Consider the following 20,289-nt stretch of genomic DNA (forward strand, 5'->3'; position numbering starts at 1 on the left):
CCCCCCCGCCCCAGCCCAGCTGGCTGGGCTGCCTCCCATCCCAGAACCTGCACCTCATCTGCAGGTTGGGGGTGGGGTGGTATACGCTTCACTCGACCAGTCTCTCTGGTCCACATCTGTCTGTTTTCACAAAGTCCCCTTCCCGGCCTTGTTCAGCCCCCACTTCAGGGCTCGCCTCGGGGGTCTTGGCAAACCTGCCCACTCACTGCTGCAGCTGCACGCCCGTGAGTGTGCACATGGGCACATGCATACACACCCTAGCTCCCAGGTGCTCCCAGGTGTAGCACAGAGAGCAGGTTCAGACACTGAAATGCCTGGGTTTGAAGCCCAGCTCCACCCTTCTCTTACTCTGTGACTCCTTTACCTCCAGGCAAATCACCTCCCCTCCAAGTCAGTTATCTCCGGTGTAAAAGGGATAACTAACGAGACAGCACAGACGGGAGCCCCTCACACAGGTGCTTGGTGCCCCCAAGTCAGACGGGCCAGAGACTCTGCCCCACACTGTCCATGACAGCGGCCGCGAGTCACAGGGCACTACCTGCATGCAGGACCCTCTCCTGAGCCCTAACATGCCTCCCTTCGTGATCCTGCCTCAGGGCGGGGACCTTACCAGGACAGGGGCAGCCCCAAAGCGGGGATCGGGCCAGGTGGTGCTCCCTCACAGAACAGAGCCATCCACAAACTGTTCTTGCCAAAAACGAAACATGCATCCCACCAGGCGTGTGTGTGTAAGTACCGTTTGGGGGAATTACAGGGGACGGGAACACGCTGAACACACGGTGAGGACGCAGTCCACAGGCTCCAGACTGTGAGAATCTACAGGACAGGGGCACCTGGGTGGCTTAGTCAGTTAAGCATCCGACTTTCGTTCAGGTCATGATCTCGCGGTTCGTGGGTTCGAGCCCTGCATCAGGCTCTGTGCTGACTGCCAGCTCAGAGCCTGGAGCCTATTTCAGAGTCTGTGACTCCCTCTCTCTCTGACCCTCCCCTGCTCACGCTGTCTCTCTCTCTCTCTCCTAGAAACAAATTTAAAAAAAAAGAATCTACAGGACAAACCACCCAGTTTCTTCAACAAATACATCCCAGGGGAAAAAATAAAGGGAGAACCATGGATTAAAGGAAAACTAAGAGACATGGCCAACAGCAGCATGTGGATTGTGTTTTGTGATTTGAGCAGGGCAACTATTAAAAAAGAAAACAAAACAAAAACCTAAGGGACCATTGAGATTATGTGAACACTGCTGGATATTTGAAGATACTCAGTATCACTTTCTGGGTGTGATCATGGTATTGCAGTTACTATTAGAGTAACATACTGGGATTTTTACAGATGGAATGAGGTGCCTGGGACTGGCACAAGCCTTGTCCCTGCAGGGGACAGCAGGACACGGGGTGGTGATCAGAAACAAGAGCGTCCTTGCACTGGAGTGGTTAGAGCTGGGGATGGGTTTATGCACTCTCTCCATTTTTGAGTCCATTTGGAATCTGCCATCACAAAAGTTAAAAAAGAAGTAGGACAGAGTTTGAGACTCCCCTCCGTGCCCCTGAGGCTCCCAGCAGCCATCAAGGGAGGGCAACAATCTTCAGACCCCAAGGCATGGCGGTGACACATGGCCAGCCCCACCGTCTTCCATGTTCCCCACTCGCCCCATGCCCGTGTGTGCATCCAGAGCCCTTAACAAGAGTCTGGGGGCATCACTTTGGGGGCCACGGCAGTGGGCGGCTGGGAAACCGAGTCACAGAGCGCACATGGGGCTCACGGCAGCCCGGTGACCTTGGCTTATAGACCAAGGTTATAACCCCTGCGCTTGAAGGGTCTGCCGGGAGAAAGAGCACAAAGCACTGTAGAAAGCGTGGGGTTGTTAGAATCGGGGCCCTCCTTTCATCCCTCACCCCGCTCACGGCTCACCCCACCCCGAGCGGTCCAAGCTTCCCAACTGTTCCCTGGGGAGTGCACCTGCCCTTCCCCGGGGGTCACAAGAAGCTCTGAGAACAGCCGTTTGCCGTACAGACCGTTCCGCAGCCAGGATGCTCCCCGCGGAGGCCGCCGACAAGACAGGCGGAGCTGGCGGTCATGGAGCCAGGCCACATCAGCCCACACGTGTGTTTTGTTTGGCTTGCAAAGTATTTTTACATTTTTGAGCCAACAGTAAAAAGGTCAGGTGATTTCATATAAAAGTCTGCATTTCTGGCTTCTCCCGTAACTTCAGAAAATCTGGCCACGCCGGGTCGTGTTCCGGAGCGATCGGACAGAGGCTGGGTGGGAGCTGACGCAGGCCCTGTGCTTGTGGGTTTGCCACGGACCCCGCCGGGCCTTTCATCGCCCCCTGCCTTCTGCCGGCCCGTGCTTCCTCCCTGCCGCCCACCCCTCACCCTGTACACAATAGGTGATTCATAAATGCTGCTCCAGCGGTCATTCAAATCAAACCCCAGCTCTGCCTCCACGCAAGGTCTCAGGGAATGGGGTTTGGGCCTAGCTGCAGCTCTGGGGAGGTCTCGGCGCCAGATCTGGGCTCAAGGCAACGTCCGGGCAATCACCCAGCCTTGCCCATCACCTCCTCCGACCTGGGCTCAGCCAAGGCCACGGAGGGCGCTGGTGGCCTAGTGAGCAACAGCAGCCAGGTACCCGGGCTCGGGTCGGCCCTCAGTGGAAGACCTTTCACCTCTTTCTGAGCAGGTGGAGATCACCTGTCTGTGTTTTCGGTCTATATTTAGAGCCCGAGGCGGACACGAAGAGGGTGTAGCCTGGCCAGGCTCCTGGGTCATTTCCCGACATCAACGTCACCATTCCTGGCCTGCCTGGCTCCTGGGCTGGCCCTCTGTGGGCGTGTGAGCATGCACCTGGGCAGGAGATGATGACGCACCTGGGCTAAGAGCACCTGGGCTAAGAGTGTAGGCTCAGCCCCACCTCCTCTGTCGCTGGGTTCCTGGGAACCTCCAGGGGCCCCCTTCTCTTCCTCCATCTCCTCCTCCTCCTTCTCCTCCTCCTCTTCCTAGTGGGGGGGGGGGGTAGTTTCCCTTAGGCTGGAGGCCGAGCTCCAAGCTCCGGTTGGTCAGGAAGTGGAAAATGAAGCATCCAAACCTCCCAGAGACCATCCCGGGTGGAGGGTGTGATATCATTGTCACCCCCAATCTCTGACCTCACAGGGCGTTACTGTCCCGGGGCAACTAGAACAAAATACAGCCAAGCCTGGAGCCATGGAAACGGCCCGGGGCTGGCATGCCGAAGGTTCCGGATCAGCCCGGAGCTTACTGTGGGGCCTCACTGTCCTCCCCAGGAAGTGGGCGCTCGCCACCCCTGACGCTGACTCCCAGGGTGTTGGGGGGTCACGCAGAGGAGCACAGTGCAGCCCTCTGGCCCTGTAAACGGCATCCACACGGTGGGAGCCAGGGGCCACTCTGACAACAGCCCCCGACTCTTGGAGCGTTTAGGGCCCACCACCCCAGGGGCCACTGACCCCTGGCACTTCTGAAGGCCACTCAGCCACCGTGCGACAGCTGGAGGTGAAGGGAGGAAGGAGGGAGCGGCAGAAGGAGACCCAAATGGATGGAAATGCAGACAGGGACTGCAGACGAGGCCGAAACACAGAGAATAAGAGAGAAAAGGCAAGCAGAGTCAGAGGTGGGGTCCCAGCTCTGGCGGAGCCAGTGCCTGAGGCGCACTGCCCACCCACGGCCGAGGGGGAGCCCTGTAGGTTTGGGAAACTCTCTCTTAAGATCTGGAGGCTTGGGGCACCTGGGTGGCTTAGTCGGTTAAGTGTCCGACTTTCGCTTAGGTCATGATCTCGCGGTTCGTGGGTTCGAGCCCCGCGTCAGGCTCTGTGCTGACTGCCAGCTCAGAGCCTGGAGCCTGTTTCAGTCTGTGACTCCCTCTCTCTCTGACCCCCCCGACCCCGCTCACACTGTCTCTCTCTCTCTCAGAAATAAATAAAACATTTAAAAAAAAAGAGAGAGATCTGGAGCCTAGATCTGTGTTCAAGTCCCTGCTCTGTGCCGTCCTGGCCTCAGTTTCTCCATCCGTAGGATGGGGTGATAATAATAATGCCACCACCTGGCTCTCAGGAGAGCGGATGATAAAACAATGCACAGAAGCCCTTGGTAACCTGAGAAGCACAACAGGAACAAGAGACGCTAGGAGAAGCCGTGGCTACCGGCCGCGGCCGCCCAGGCAGGGGCTAGGTGGACAGGCCGGGCCAGGGGGATGCACCGCCCAGTGCGCCCCCTCCCCTCAGATGCGGGGGGGCGGGGGATAGAGACGCCCGCTGGCTTCCAGCCAGACTCCTTCAACCAGTTCTGAGGGAGGGGTGGCGGTACCACCTCCGGGGACAGCGGGCCCTGGCGGTGACCCACCCGGCCTCCCGGCGGCAGCCCCGGTCACCCTGGAAACTCACCTCGGTGGCTGGTGCTGGCACAGGCGGCGGCCAGGGTGTGGGGCTTCGGAGAGTGTCGCGGCGGGCGAGGGCCCAGCGCCTGGCAGTCACCACGGAGACACAGGCAAAGAACACCCAGCCCTTCCTCACCCTGGGCACAGTGGGCCCGGCTTCCCGGGCCATGGCGGCACGGGAGCCAGGCAAGGGGTGCCTCTGCCAGTCTGGCTGGCTGCCTGGCTGCCCTGGTGGAGTCAAGCGCCCGAGTGCCTAGGCCTGGTGTCACCTGCGTGGCTGTCATACCTGCTCCCATGATGGGCAGGGCCAGGAATTCCCACTTGTCCCAGGCCACGGGCCAGCCGAGGCTGTGTGAGCAGCCCCAGCCAGATCAGCTCCTCTTGGCTGGGCCCCGCTGTCCCCTCCAATATCCCGGGCCCCATTCCCATTCCCCAGAGTTAGAACGGTGGCAGGGGTAAGTCACAGAGATCAAAACAGAGCTCAGCCAGCAGGCCACCAGGCAGGTGTGAGCCCGGCTAGGCAGTGCTGGAGGGGGCACGGGACATACCCTCTTACTCACAGCGACCGCCTCATTTCTGGAGCCTTCCCTGCCTCCTGCCCTCAAACTCCTCGGCCGTGGCCCCCAGATACAAGACTTCACCTTAGTGTTTATTTGTTTTTGAGAGAGAGGGACAGAGTGCGAGCGGGGGAACAGCGGAGAGAGGGAGACAGAGGATCTGAAGCAGGCTCCAGGCTCTGAGCTGTCAGCACAGAGCCCGACGCGGGGCTCAAACCCAGAAACCATGAAATCATGACCTGAGCTGAAGTCGGATACTCAACCAACTGAGCCCCCCAGGCACCCCTACAAGACTTCATTTTCAACTGCAAGACTAACCGAGGGTTGCCAACTATTTATTTTGCCAAGCCTCACAGAAAACACATACATACACACACACACACACACACACACACACCATCATTAGCGGCATTCCAAAAAAGACACCACTGAAAATAACTAGGACATAGCATCAGAAAGAGGGGAGTTGATAAATGAACGCATCTGGCTTTAAGAAAAGCTCACAACCCTGTGCCCATTTTTCTCATTTTGCGGCAAACCAGACATCGGAAACCACTGAGCGAGTTCAATACACCCATTTGACGGATGGGAAAACCAAGGCCCGGGGAGCAGGGGCTTGCCCAAGATCTCACAGGGAGAATCCAGGACTTGTGTCTCTCTGCAGCTCCACACAGCCCACAGATGTTCCTCCCATCAGTGCTCGGAGCCCAGATTCCCAAACCCTGAAGTCTCAGGGCAAAGACAGAGGTCGAGAGGCCGGGCTGCTTCCTTACCCTCCTGGGACCCTGGCGGGGTGCACATCCTGGCCCTGGCTGCCGGGGGGCCACCGGGGCTGGGAGCAGAGAAGGTTGCACAGGGGCTCTGGAGCCGGCCTGCAGGCACATCAGGTCCCCTGGCTGTGGCGGGGTGGCGGGGGCCCAGGATGCTGCCTTGACACAGAGCCACACCAGCCCTCGCTCTGCCTCTCTGAGTTTCACATCCTCTTCCGGTGGCTTTGTGGGGCACAGGGGACCCAGCTGAGCAGGCTGCTGAGAGCCCAGGAGCTGAGACCTGGTTCCTACCCCACCTAGCGCTGCCTCCCTGTGGGACCTGGGAGGTCTCACAGTTTTTGAGCCACAGTTTCCTGATCTGTTATGGATGTGGGGGTGGGAGGGGCAGACACAGAGGTTTTCCACCTTGAACCCTCCCAACCGCTGGCTCCATTGCATCTCTTGACCTTGAATTCTCATTGCTGGGCTCCAGAGGAAAATGTCTTTCATGGGAAAAAGAATCTACGTGAGCACAAGTTAGGAATCTGTTGGGGCAGGGGCACCTGGGTGGCTCAGTCGGCAAAGTGGCCGACTTCGGCTCAGGTCATGATCTCACGGTTCATGGGTTCGAGCCCCACGTCGGGCTCTGTGCTGACAGCTCAGAGCCTGGAGCCTGTTTCAGATTCTGTGTCTCCTTCTCTCTCTGACCCTCCCCGGCTCATGCTGTCTCTCTGTCTCAGAAATAAATAAAACATTTTAAAAATTATTTTTAATAAAAAATTTAAAAAGGAATCTGTTGAGGTGCCTGAGGGGCTCAGTCGGTTACATGTCTGACTTCGGCTCGGGTCATGATCTCGCGGTTCGTGGGCTGAAGCCCCGCATTCGGGCTCTGTGCTGACAGCTCGGAGCCTGGAGCCTGCTTCGGATTCTGTTTCCCTCTCTCTCTCTGCCGCTCCCCTGCTTGCACTGTGTCTCTCTCTCACTCTCCCCAAAATAATAAGTAAACATTAAAAAAAAAAAAAAGGAATCCCTGGGGATGTGGGCATCCAGGGGTGAGAGGCTGGTGGGCATCAGAGAAACGGAGCTGAAGTTTCAGGTGGAATGTGCCTCCATGGCACCCTCGTGCCCACAGCCAGAGACCACCTCCCCAAATTCCTCTAGCAGCTTCTGTTCCTCCCACAAGAGAATCCCACATTCTCCCTGTGGGATCCCCGGCCACCTCCCTGTGCTCACCTCCACCCAGGCAGCCCCTGCTCATGGTCCTAGTAGCTACCACAGCCTCCTGCACGGTGATGCTTAAATTAACCATGACCTTTGAGAAACAGCAGAGGCGACCTGGCTCCGAATCAGCCAGCGCTGAGACCCTGGGCCTATGACTTAGCGTCACTTACTGCCTGAGTTTCCTCATCTATAAAAGCGGCACGAAGGTGCCCGAGGAGTCAGCAAGGGCCCCAGCAGGTGGCCAGCACCCCCGGCACGGGCATTCCGACCGTCTCCCAGTCGCAACCCTGCTCCAGCGCCTGGCACGTAATAAACACTCAACGGATGCTGGCGGGTACTGTTGCCCGGCTCCCATGTCCAAGGGCCAAAGCTCCACATGGCGATGTGGTTTGTCCAGTGCCAGCAGGGGCCCCGCAACTGGATCCCAGTGGGTAACCCAGAGATGCCTGTTGTCTGCAAGCAGCAAACAGGCCCGGGGAGGGGGCGCTGGCAGAGGTGTCAGGCCCAGGTCCCCCGCTCCGAGGCTGGCCTGGCACAGCAGGCCGCCGGGGGAGGCAGGGGTCAGCAGAGCTCCAGGGAGGGAGATGGCGCTGGGGGGCGCAGGCCGTCCAGGACCTCGGCCGCTCAGCCCCGGGCTGCGGGCTGCAGCCTGGCTGCCCTCCACGCATACCAGCAAGCTCTCCTGACCCTTCGGGGGCGTTAGCTAAAATGAGGGGGTGGGGACAGCCTTTCCCCAGGTTTGGCCTCCTCCTCCCAGTGCAGGGGAAGGAGTCAGTGGATGATGGGAAAGTGCTTCCACCTGGGCGACCGTGTTTGGGGTGAGGTTGGGGGAGGGCTTCAAGAGGCCCTTGGAGGAAGTGGGGGTCGAGGGTGGGAACGCCTGGGGTACCCGGCTGCCCTGTCACGTGTATCTGTGTATCCCACAGGCATTTACTGATCCCTTCTCAAGTACCAGGCCCCTGGCAAGGCACCACATCTCCCTTCCACAGCTCCTGAGTGTCGCACAAGGCTCTCCGTGGTCTTCTCCAGCAACCCCCCCGCCCGCCCCCCATCTNTCAGAGGGAGGCCGCCAGGGCAGGGCTCACCGGGGAGGCCCAGGCGGGGAGACCAGCTGCAGGCCAGAAGAGCGGGAGCCCCGTGGAGGCGGGGCAGGGGAGGGGAGGGGCAGGGCGCATCCACCCCTCCTCCCATCCGGGAGGGGGAGAGCAGAGGCGCCTTTGTTCGCTGCCAGTCTGGTGTCCCCACATGGCGTGCCATATCACTGTCACTGCCTGGAACGAAAGACCGTGCAGAGCCTGGGCTCTGGGGGCTGGGGACAGTCAGGGGTGCTCCACCTGCACTCCCACCGCATGCCACCTCCGGGGGCTGGGCCTCCTGAGGACTGAAGCACACACAAACATTTCCTATGTACACCCACTGTGCACGGAGCTCTGCGTGAACTCGGCACCAGGGGACGCTCACGCCAGCCTGAGAGGCTTGTCCCCGGCCCCGAGGTCGTGACCCGCCGACAGTCCTGCACTCTGCCCACCACACCAGATGGCTCTGGGTTAACGCACCTGGCCGGCCACACACAAGCCCAGGCATAGCAAAAACCTCCTCCCCACCACACATGCATGCACAGATGCGCCCACGCCCCCCGCCACCCAGACCTAAGCCCTTCAGCAGGGGAGGGATTTCTGGGTGGGCCCCTGCTGCATCCCACATCTGCAGTGGGGGGCTCCTCTCACCCTCTGCGGCTCCTGGGGGCAGGCCCTGGTGGGTGCACAGCACACTGTTTATAAACATGTGTGGCTGTCGCTAGGAGCTGTGACTCAGAGCCTGAGTGAGCGGTGACTCTACTCAAAGCTGTTTACTCGGCATAACATCCTGTCCAGGAAGCAGATAGGAGAGGCCCGGCTGGCTTTGGCTCCTCTTTCGGGCAGCCTCCTGACCTGACTCGGGGTCCTGCTGGGGACGCGGGACAGCCCGGTTCCCCTCCCCGCCTCAGCTCCGGGAACCTAGGAGCCCCATCATCACACGGTCACTGCCAAATTGCTAGGTCAGGGCCACTGCCAGACTGTTAGGTCAGGTGACACTGCAGCCTTGCACGTGAGGGACCAGTCCTCAGGCCAGGAAAAGGGCTTAGAACCAGGGCGCGTCTCCTCTGGCTTCCCCTCCCTCTTCAGCTCTGAGAGAGGCCCAGGGCCCGGCCCCGCAAACACCCTCCGCCCTGCAGCCAAAGGCAAAGGCTTGCCTGCACTTAGAAGCCTTGGAGGCAGAAGCGGCCCGGAAGCCTCCTCCTCGGCACCCAGGGCACAGCCTGGCCCTGCCTTTGGCGCTCCTCGCTCCTCTCTGGGGACAAAGGACTTTTCCACGCAGTATCTGTGAAACAGACGCAGCCACAGAGATCGTCTCTGCTGTACAACTGAGAAGATCAAGGCCCAGAGAGGGCAAACAGCTTGCCCAGGGATGCACAGCCGGTCACTTCTAAGGCCAGGTATACACCCTGGCCTGTCTGGCCCCCAAGGCCGCTCCACTTCCTCCACTCTGTGCCGGGTCAAAGACCACGTGTGAGGCTGTTGGGTCCCTGTCAGCAGGTGGGTGGTCTGTTCCCTGTATGAGGCCCAGCTTGGGATTCTGACTTCAATTTCCCCTGTCCCCTCTGCCCCCCAACCCAGTGACTAAGCTGGAGTCAATGACACCACCCCCTACCCCGATGTTTCTACCATTCACTGATGCGCCCGTGTGGATACAACACATCACCCTCTGTGAAGCAGATTTACAGGTGAGCCTGGGGACAGAAGCTTGGAGACCCATCAAATTCAAAGTCACACAGCAGTCTGGATTTGAGGCTGATTCTATCCTCCTGGGGCCCTTCTGTGGGCAGAAGACCCCTCCTTTACAGAAAGGCTGAGAGGAGCCAGAGGAAGGCCATGGACCCAAATGGGGAGGCCCTTTCCCCTGCTCCAGGCTGGGGAGACCCGGGAATCCCCTGGGATGGTGGTGGAGCAGAGCTGGGAGGGAGAAAGGCAAGGAAGGGCTCGTTAGCTTGGCAGCTGAGGCTTGGCCCCGCCCCACACAGAACAGCAACCCAGCGGTAGGTTGGTGGACCTCTCCAGCTGCTGATTCACCCACCGCCCAGGGCTCCCCTGTGCTGGCTGGCTGCCCGCCTGCCCTTTATACCAGCCCACTGAGTCACACAGGTTGCCAAGAAGCTGAGGAGCCGAGAATCCGGGCCCTGCCCCAGCTGCTGCTGCTGGCTTCCTGCCTGGCAGGGTCCAGCACTGCCAAGGGGACCACAGGACCCCCTCTCATGGCAGCTGAGGACAGACCCCCCTGCCCCTTGTGCCCATCTTGACAATGAGCCCAACGTCTAACTTTAAGGCTTGGAGCGGCAGCTACGGGCTGGGGGCTCTGGGTAGACGGAATCCAGGTTCAAACCCCCAGCGTGTCACTTGCTGAGACTTGTCCGGCCCCACACATGGGGTTGGCCTCAGCTTCCGATGGATGGAAGCACTTAGGAGAGGGCCTGGCATAGGCCACATGGTCAAAACAACATTACCCCAAGGTAGCCTAGGACATGCTAAGTCAGGGACAGCTGATACTTTGCAAAATGCAGTAGAAAGTCCTCCTAGCAAACTCCAACCGGCATAAAAGTCTCTAAACAAGTTCAATTTATCCCACGTCCCCGAGGACCAGCAACAGTCTGTGGCACACCATCACAGACCAGCTCTGGAGAATCTAGAGGACCTGCCAGGGTTCGGGCCCTGGGCAAACGCCAGCAGCACACCAGGGAACCAAACAGGTCAAAGTCACCCTCTGGTCGGGGGTATGAGAAGTGAAGTACGTGTTGGACAGATGGGTGTGCCATAGAAGAAACATCAGAAGAGGGTAAGAGGGGGTGAGTGTACTAGAGCCTTCCATAGGGTGGGCAAGCCAGCAAGTACCCAGTGGGCGAGACTCAAGGAAAGGATTAGTAAAACAATTCACCCCCTGGGGGGATGGCTTCATACCGCACCCCGCACCCCTAACTCGGCCACTGGGCTCTGAGTTCTTCATACCCAAGTACCCAGAACGATGCCCGGCCCATAGTGCATTCTCGTAACCACTAGTGGGTAGGCAGGTGACCCTACCACTCACGTATGCACGCACTACCGCCGCGGGGGCCAGCAACGCACTGCGCGTTCTAAGTGTGTTTTTTCAGCTCTTACCTCTTTTTAATGTTTTATTTATTTATTTATTTGTTTGTTTGTTTTGGAGAGAAGAGACAGAGAGTGGGTGGGGGAGGGGCAGAGAGAGAGAGACACACACACACAGAATCTGAAGCAGCTCCAGGCTCCAAACTGTCAGCACAGAGCCCGTCGCACTCACGAAGTGCAAGATCATGACCTGAGCTTGGATGCTTAACTGACTGGGCCCCCCAGGCGCTCCATTTTTTCTGTCTTTTTAAAACTGGAAGGGGCATAAGCTCCGGGAGGGCAGGGACAGACGCATGGTGGGCTCTCAACAAATACCGGGATGGTCCAGACAATCTCTCCAGGTTCAAGTTCCTGGACTGGAAAATACTCAGAGCTCAGGGCCACGGAGGTCCTTGTGGGGAGACCACCAGAAACGCTTTCTGGAGGAGCCCAGCAAGGCTGGAGAGGAGCCCGGGGGATGGCAAAGAGGAAGGGCACAGGAAGGGCAAGGCCCTCTCTGCCAGCCTGTCATTGTAGTGCCTTCCAGAGACTGAGGCTGGAGGTAAGCCAGGCTTTCTGGGAAGCAGGAGCCTGGAGGTTCCCAGAAGCCTGCCTGCCGTGGGATGTCAGGGTGGGGAGGCAGGCAGTCGACTCAGCTCGGCTTCAACCTGGGTTTTTTTTTTTTTCTCCTTTTGAAATTCCCAGCGCAATAATTCTTAGGGAATGGGTCTCCGCTCATCGGGTAAGTAGAGGTCGCGCTGCTGTGCTAAGGGGCCCCTCCCTGAAGTACGGGCAGGGCTTGCTAAAGGCTGGGTGTGCGGCTGGGTGTGCGGGGGGGAGCTGAGCCCACAGTCAGGCCCCTATGCCCAGCAGGGGCCTGGTCACTTGGGGCCTCAGGGCCAGAGGAGTTGGGACAAACGGGCCGTTGTGGTGAGGAGTCTGCCCGCAGTGCCAGGGACACTGTGTGCCCGGTGCCACCACCCGCCTGCTGCCCGCATGCGGGGGTCCAGGGCCTGGGAAGCAGGGCTACCCCTTCAGAGGGGGGGCCTCCTGAGCTGCCCTAGCTTCTGGAAGGGACCTGGGGCTCCAGCTGGCTGCCGGGAGTCGGTGGGGCGGTGTCTGCCACCCTCTTTCCCACAGTCTTCCGGCAAGGCGGTTTCCCCGGGCAGGGAGGGGGCGGGAGAAGATGGGGGCAATGCCTTGGGTTCCCAGGGCCTTGGGGCTGATGTTTCAGGGACACAGCCTCCTCCTGCCACCCACGGTCCCTCTGCCAATCCCAGGACTCGGCTCCTTCCTTGGTTTTTCCTCCTTGGCAGGGTTCCAGGACCTCTCTTCCCTGCCTCCACCTGCTCATACAAGGGACATATGCCGAGCTCTGCAAGGCGGCGGGTGGACCCCCCCCGCCAGGGACCCGCCAAGAACAGCGCAGATCTCCAGCCGCCAGCAGGCAGTAGAGCGGCTCTGTGTGCCAGGCACAGTGCCGAGCGCCGGGCGCAGTGCCAAGCGCTTTAAAGCCACCCCAACCTTGTAAGCGTCTGTACATTTGTTAGCCCCTTTAACAGATGGGACACCTGGGGTGCCTGGGTGGCTCAGTCGGATAAGCGTCCGACTCTTGATTCCAGCTCAGCTCATGATCTCGCGGTTGGTGAGACCGAGCCCCGTATGGCGCTCTGCGCTGGCAGCACCGAGCCTGCTCGGGATCCTCTTCCCCCGCCCCCTGTCTCTCAAAATACATAAACTAAACAAAACAAAACAAAAAAAAAACCACCAAAAAGATGAGAAACCGACACTGAGAAGTTGAAGGGGTAGGAACACTCAGGCCTCCTCATGGTCAAGACCTGGGCCCGGCGCTCTGAACAGGCAAGGGGCAGACATGCAGACACACGTGTGAACTCTCATGCCACACAGGCACCCCTGTAAGCAGTCATGTGCTTCCACTCGAACCACAGGAGTCCCTTCACGCATGTGCTCACTCAGCCACGGCTGGGCTCGTTACACACACCGGTGGCACACAACGGGGCTCGTGGCTACGTGTTCACTCCGACGTGCAGTCACCCAAAGGCACCACGCTCCTTCCTCCCGAGGACTGCACACGCACCCTCCCACATGCAGATGCGGGAGCTGCACACACAACCCCAGAACCCCCGGCCCCTGCACATCTGCCAGACAGCGATGGCCGCCCTGTGTCCCCAGAGCCAGTGGGCATGCGCCCTCAGGGCCCGCCCTATGCCTGCTCTTGGCAGGGCTGGGGACTAGGGAAGGAGGCACGTGCTCTGTGCGAGGACTTCCTGGCCCCACGGGGCTACGAAGGTAACTCCTCGACACAGTGAAGAACAGCAATCCCCGGCGCCAGTGGGGCCCAGGCTGCCAGCTCGGCCCTTCCACACAGGGCACTGCCCGCCGGCCTTTCTGCTCCCCTCTCTCTGGAGCCCACGGCTGCCACCTCTCTGGCCACCCAGGTGGACTGCCTCACCCTTTTCAACCCAGAGCGACTAGAGGGCCAAAGGGCATCCCCAGGCAACTTCCTGGTCAGCATACCCGGTGGGGGGTTGGGGACCTAGAATTCTGGCCTCAGGGGAGAAGGGGATTCCAGGTAGAGCTCAGCATCAGGTGGGGCTTGCCCTAGGGCCTGGGCGATCTACTCCACTTCTCTGGGCCTCAGTTTCCCAATCTAGCAAAGCATGTGCATTCATCTCAGGGCTGGCCCCCAGCTCTCCGAGGACAGCCAATGCCACCTGCCCTCACAGCTGGTGGTCCACGCGCCATCTGCCTTCTTTGAAGGGGAGAGACCTCTCCTGCCACCTGCGGAGGGCTTGCTGGTGCCCAGACCTGCCACCCCCTCCAGGAACATTCACACACCTTGACTTCCACAGGTGACGAGGAGGCACAGAGGGGTTAAGGGGGTCCAGCAAGCCCCAGCCGGGTTCCCACCATGGCTTCCCTGACTTCCCTCTCCCCCCCTGACCTCCAGACGGCCTTGATCTCCAGCAAGTGGAGAGCAGCGGACAGAGATCATCAGGGCCGGGCTCCTTCCGCCTCAGCCCAGCCAGCCGCACTGGGTGGAGCACGAATCGGACAGAAATTCGGCTCAGGTGGCGGCAGCCCCCAGGGCCTCCACACCCGGGTCCTCCCCACATACTCTTCCCCCTTCCAGTTTTGACCGGCAGCTACTGGGAAAGGAGATCCTGGAAGGAAGGCCGGTGCCTGCCCGCCAGGATCCCAAGAAGGGCGGGGGGCGGGGCAGGTTTCTGGACTCAGCCCCTCGCCGGCCCGGGCCACGCCCTCCCCACCCCGGCACGCACCCCACAGGTCAGGTGGGCGCACTTGGAACCTCAGGTGGTGTCCAAGATGCCTTGTGCCTTCGCCAAGGGAACCCACCCCGGTCCCAACCTGGAATGGGGGGGGAGCGCGCCCCCCTCAGTCCTCAGGTGGAGAGCGCTCCCGCCACCTTGCGGCGCCTGCCCCTCCTCCCCCGGCAGCTCAGCTTGCGGGGCTGGGGCTCACCTCGTCCGCCCGCACGCTCGGCGGGACCACCAGCATNCAGACTAGGCCACCATGCCTCCTCCCAACGCTGGAGGTGGGCACGCCCCCTCCCCTTTTGACAGACGGGGTCTGGGAGGCTGGGGGCGGGGTGTGTGTGTGTGTGTCAAGGTCAGACTAGAATCCCCTCACCAACAAGACCACCCATCACTGCCCTCCCCAGGGAGAACACCTGGGGGTACCGGGGCCTGACACCCCTCCCAACTCCAAAATCTCTGCCCCATCCCAGGGCAGCCTGGCTCCCAGAGGCCCTTTCTCCCAACATTTCAAGGCAAGGCAGGGGCTCTGGGGCTTTGCTGCCTCCTTGCTGGACACCACCCTGGTCTGTGCGCTCACTGCTGGGTACAGGGCCAGCACCCATGAAGGAAAGCAGCCCCTAACAACCCACGGGGCCAGGCTTCCTTCCATCCCATTTTGCTCCCAGCTGGAGGAAGAGCAAGGTTCAGGGGTTTGGTGCCCATTCTAGGACGTTCAGTAATAAGCACCGCGCTGCGATAGAGACACAGGTGTCCATCTCCAAAGCCAATGGCCTTAACTGTGAGGCTGCCTGTGTCCCCCCAGCACCCTGATGGAAGCCGCAAGGCCAGCGGAGGAGCAAGCACAGAGGCCCCTCACTGTCCCACCCCAAAGCCCCAGTAGGTGACATGATTTACAGGGCAGTGTTCATGCACTGAATGGTGAACACAGGCACGGGGGTAGTGGGGCCACAGATGGGGAAACTGAGGCTGGCGAGATGGGACATGCCAAGGTCACAGAGCCAGTCGGTCTCAGCTGGCCCAGACCAAAACCACAGTCCCCCATCCCAGGGGCTCTGCCCACCCCACCCTCCCAGCCACGCCTCGCCCTGCCACCATGCCACCCAGCCCCCAGGCCCAGGTCACTCCTGGCTGCAGTGGGTACAAAGTACAGAGCACCAAGCCCAGCTCCCCTTACTCTGTCTGGCGCCTGGCCCCATCTACGGTCCTCTCTGACCCTACGTTTTCTGACAGTGTGCCACCATCAACTGTCACTCAGGTATCCAGGAAATAGCCTCTGTTGCTAGGGGAACGGCCTGATACACAGTGGCCTGCTTGCAGAGAGGAGCTACAGGGGAGGGAGGAACAGACTGGGCTTTCACTCAGGAAGGCTCCAGGGTGGGGGCTGCTGGGCGGGGGTGGGGGGGGGGTGTGGACCAGACTCCACAGCTAGCGTCTACACAGGCTGTCGGAAAGCCCCAGCCCTGAGCCTTCCTGCAGGCAAGTATTTTGGGGACCTGTAGTTGCCAAGCAACCCCTCCCGGTTACCATGGGAACTCTCCCTCCTTCTGGGGCTTGTCATTTTTAGGGGGATGCCCTCTCTTTTCCACCTCCTCACCCTGGCTTGGCTGCCCTGGAGAGAGACATCCAGGCTCCCTAAGCTCATTCCCCCAACCCCCACCGAGATACATCCAGCAGTGGCCCTAAGTGAAGGATCTGAGGATCAAACACCCAGGACACAGAAAATGCAGAGCCCAGAGCCCAAGGCCTNTTAACTCTGTTTATGTCTCCATTCCCACTGTTAACCATCACCTTGGGGCCTGCCCAGCCCAGACTTTGGAAGCTCATTGCAATTGCAAGGAATTTGGTCCCAGCACCTTCGCCCGGCCCCTCCCAGGCGTGTCTGCACGTAGGTGTGTGTCCCCACCAGCCCTGCCGCTACCTAGTTGGGGAGGCTATTCACCCTCCAGTGCCTTAGTTTCCCCTGCTGTAAATGAAGATGGCAGCGACCCCTATCTTTTACATATATGATGAGACATAGAACGCCAGGCCCGGGTTGGGGGGGTGGGGAGGGATGTGGGCACCACAGACCTGCAGGCCGGCTGTCCAGGTCCACAGCACCCGGCAGCAGTGTGGGAGGCTCTGGGAGTTATTCTGCAGAGCACAGTCCCATCGCTGGTGTGCAGGTCCCCGGGGTCCCAACGTCTTCTCCTAGGATCTACGGTCTGCCCTACACCCCCTTTCCTGTATTTCTTCTCTACGCTCTCGTCCTCTCAGATTGAAGCCCGGGCACAATGCATGGGAGCCCTTGGGTAGGTATCTCTTGTAGAAATCAGCGAGTGACCCACTGTCAAGGGCTAGCGGCCTCAGGCATGTGGGATCCAAAAGAGCCGGGTTTGGGGGGGGGGAATGGTAAGAAGTGGCCTCACTTCTGGGGCCAGCGCCACCCTGGGCACTTCGCTTCATTTCACTGATGCCCCCTAGGAGCCTCCTCTCCCGTGGGGGGTCTAGGGCCCCTGTTCCTCAGCCCCAGACGGCCCCCTCTTCAGTTTGTATGAAGACAGGTCAGAACCCCAGCCGGTGAGCAGTGGGGGGGGGGGCTAGGCAGCGCTTGTCCCCCCTTAGGGCAGGGTCTCTGGGGACAGGGACCCCTCAGTCTCGACAGCCCACCCATCCAGATGGCTGCCTTCTGTGTGCTCCTCAGACAGCGGCCCTGCACCCTGCCCTGCAGTAACAGGTGAGCTGCCTGGAAGCCACAGAGCATAATCATAGCTGCAGGGCCCTTGAAAAACGGCTGAGAAAGGCCCGCTCGGCTGGCAGGTGTAGAAGGAAACGCAAACTCCTGACCTGGGAAGGTCTGCTCGTACTACGTTCCCTGGCCTCCTGTCCAAGGCGCCCCTGGGTCACTGTACTGGGGCCCCACTTTGCTTGATTTCCTCCGTGGTGCGTGTCACCCCTGAAATGACAGTGCTCCTGCTGTGTTTACAGTTGACTGTGGTCTCTTGGCAACTGACAGGTGAGATCTTTGTCTACTCTAGCACCACTCCAAGCCTCCAAGCCCTGCTAGGGCGGCGGTAAGGTCACAGCGCCACCTGCTGTTCCTGACAGCACACGCTCAGACTCCCCTCACCCACAAGCGGGGGGCTGAGTCCCAGAGACCCCCCCAGACACCAACTGCTCCCCGCAGCCCCATGGGCACCTGGGTCGTGACCTTCGGGGGTTGGAGGCGGGGGTTGGAAATCACTCCAATGCCTCTTGTTGTGGGTTGACCTGTGTCCCCAAAAAGCTATGTTCAAGCCCTAACCCAGCACCTGTGCATAAACCTGACTTGGGAAATAGGGTCTTTGCAGATGTCATCAGGTTAACATGAGGACACGCTGGATCAGGGTGGGCCCTAATCAAACAACTGGTGTCCTCATACAAACAGGGGAAGACCGGACACAGGACGCAGAGAAGGCCATGTGAAGAGGAAGCAGAGTTTGGGGCAATGCATCTATGAGCCAAGGGACAGTACGGGTTTGCTGGCACCACCAGAAGCTAGAAGAAGTGGGAAGGATCCTCTCCTAGAGCTTTCAGAGAGAACATGCCACCGCCGACTCAAAGTCCTGCTGATTTTGGACTTCTGGCCTTCAGAACTGACAGAGAATACATTTCTGTTGTTCTGAGCCACCCAGTGTGTGGTCCGTTGTGACAGCGGCAACAAAAAATGAATATGACCCCTCCCCCAGGAGCATCCCCCCAGTGCTACCCTGGCCGGGCGCAGCCAATCCAGTGTTCAAGGCAGAGCCCCAGGAACCTGATGGCTGTGCAGGAGGTGACCTAGGCAGTGAGGATGGAGTGCATGTGAGCAGATGCCCCGATTATCATCCTCATCTTCAGTCTCCCTGCCTTGAATCAATCCAGACCACAGGACACTTCCTTCTGGAATATCTCTCTGCTCCCACCCATTGCCCAGATGAATGCTGCCACTGGCACGTGCACGGCCGTGGTCTTGGAGGCAGACCCCGTCCCTGTCGAGCCTCAGCTGAGGCCGCGGCCCTGGCCGCCTGGGTGACCGTGAGGTCGGGGCTCCAGGCGAGCCGAGCCGGGAGGCTGGTGCGGACGCTGTGAGGTGGTCCAAGGAAGGGGAGTGTGGCCCACAGCACAGACAATGAGTCCACCCTCCAGGCCGGGGTCTGGGCCTGCCCCGCCCCTTCCGAGCTCTCTGCAGTCACGCTGGCTCCTTGTCAGCTGCTCTCCGGACAAACCCTCTCCGCTCCAAATCTCCGCAGTTTGCTCGTCCCCGCAGCACCGGCCTGCAGACGTGCAGGACGGGCTCCTCTGGTACTTCTGTGTCCCAGCGTCAGGGCCACCCTGGAGGCCGGTGAGACCCCACGCAGGGGCTCCTGTCTGCCCTCCGTCACTGGCCTCATTTCCCCACTGCGCTTGCTCTTTCCTTTCACACGGGTTTGCTCTTGTGCTTCGGTCCATCTCCCCCTCTGGGCGGTGATCTCCTGAGGGCGGGGGCCTCGTGGGGTCTTTGACCATGGCCCCCAAGGCCCAACACTGTCCCCGCTCAGGGTGAGGGGCACAGGAGCTGAATGAGTCCAGAGAGGCTCTCGGAGCCCCTACCTGCCTCTGAGCAGCTCACACTGTGCACATGCAGACGACTAATAAGAGGTACAGGTGGGTGGGAGGCAGGGGATGCCCAGCATGACCCCTGAGGGTCCCCTCCCTGCTCCAGAGGCTTCACGGAGCACAGTGGACACAGCCTGCCCCCTGGTGGTCGGCACTGGCATGACGGCTCCAGGCAGGAAAACCAGAAAACAAAACACACACCTTTGTTTGGAAGTAGTCAAGGCAGCAGCCCTCCCTGGCCCTAGAGGGGCACAGGAGTGGGCCCCGCGGGCTCCAGGGGCATGTGAGGACCTCAGGGGCGCCCTGTCCCCCGTTTAACCTCCCCCGTCCTGGTGCCCAGTTCACTCCTGCGGCCTCCTCACCCCAGCCCAGGCTCTGCCTCTGGAACCACTTCCTAATGAGGACCCGAGGCTCCAACAAGGAGGGTCTTGACCTGGGTGACCACACCAGGGTCCACTGCTCGGCCACGCTCTTATCCCAGGTCCTCGGTCCCGCCAGCCCCCAGGCTGCCCTCTGCTCAGAAGGACCTTGAGGGAGTAGAAAGCAGTTTCCCAGGACTCAGAGCATGTTGGGTTAGGGATGGAGATCTAAGGCCAACACAGAAGCCTGTGGGACCCCTGGGACACCTCGTCTATGCAGCACAATTTACACGGGAGTAAGGTGAGGCTGTCCTGCAGCCCCCTCCAACTAGGGGGGTGTCCCTCCAGTTCCAGGTGCCCAGTGTGGACACACGACCCCAGACCACGTCCTTTCCAGGTGCCCCAGGGAAGTGCCCAGCCCAGGCAGCCCCCTGGGCACCATGGGGACCCCGCTGGCCATCAGGCTGTATGTTCCCCCCCCCCATGTATAAGCCCTGCTCATGCTGCCAGGAGCCTGGATGTCCGTGCCCTGTGGCAGAGCGCCTCCAATCCCTTTCTTCTTTCCCCCTTGTCACCTCCCCAGCGTCCACTCCTCTTCCGACCCCATCCCATGGTCCCCATGTGTGAAGTCGATGTGTGTATGTACCTGCGGGCTCGTGGGGAAAGGGCCCAGATGGTACGGGGTGGACGGGGTCCCTCAGGATCTTAGGCGCTCTCATTCTCATTGGAAACCTCATGGGAGGGTTGAGCCCTGGCCCGGGAACCGCGACCTTCCCTTCTCCTCTGGACTCCGCTCACTCAGGACTCCGGGCCAGTCCCCGCCTCTCCTGGTCTCAGTTTCCCAGTTGTACCAGGAGGCGTTGGACGCGGAACTGCGTAAGCGCGCGCTCAGCGTGGACCGGGTGCCGTGCACCCTCCTCGCCGGATGGGGTGTGGGCCGGGGACATGTGGTCCTCCGTCCACCCCCACC

The sequence above is a fragment of the Crocuta crocuta genome, unplaced genomic scaffold (genome assembly GCF_008692635.1).
Source record: "Crocuta crocuta isolate KB4526 unplaced genomic scaffold, BGI_CrCroc_1.0 scaffold35, whole genome shotgun sequence".
NCBI lineage: Eukaryota > Metazoa > Chordata > Mammalia > Carnivora > Hyaenidae > Crocuta > Crocuta crocuta.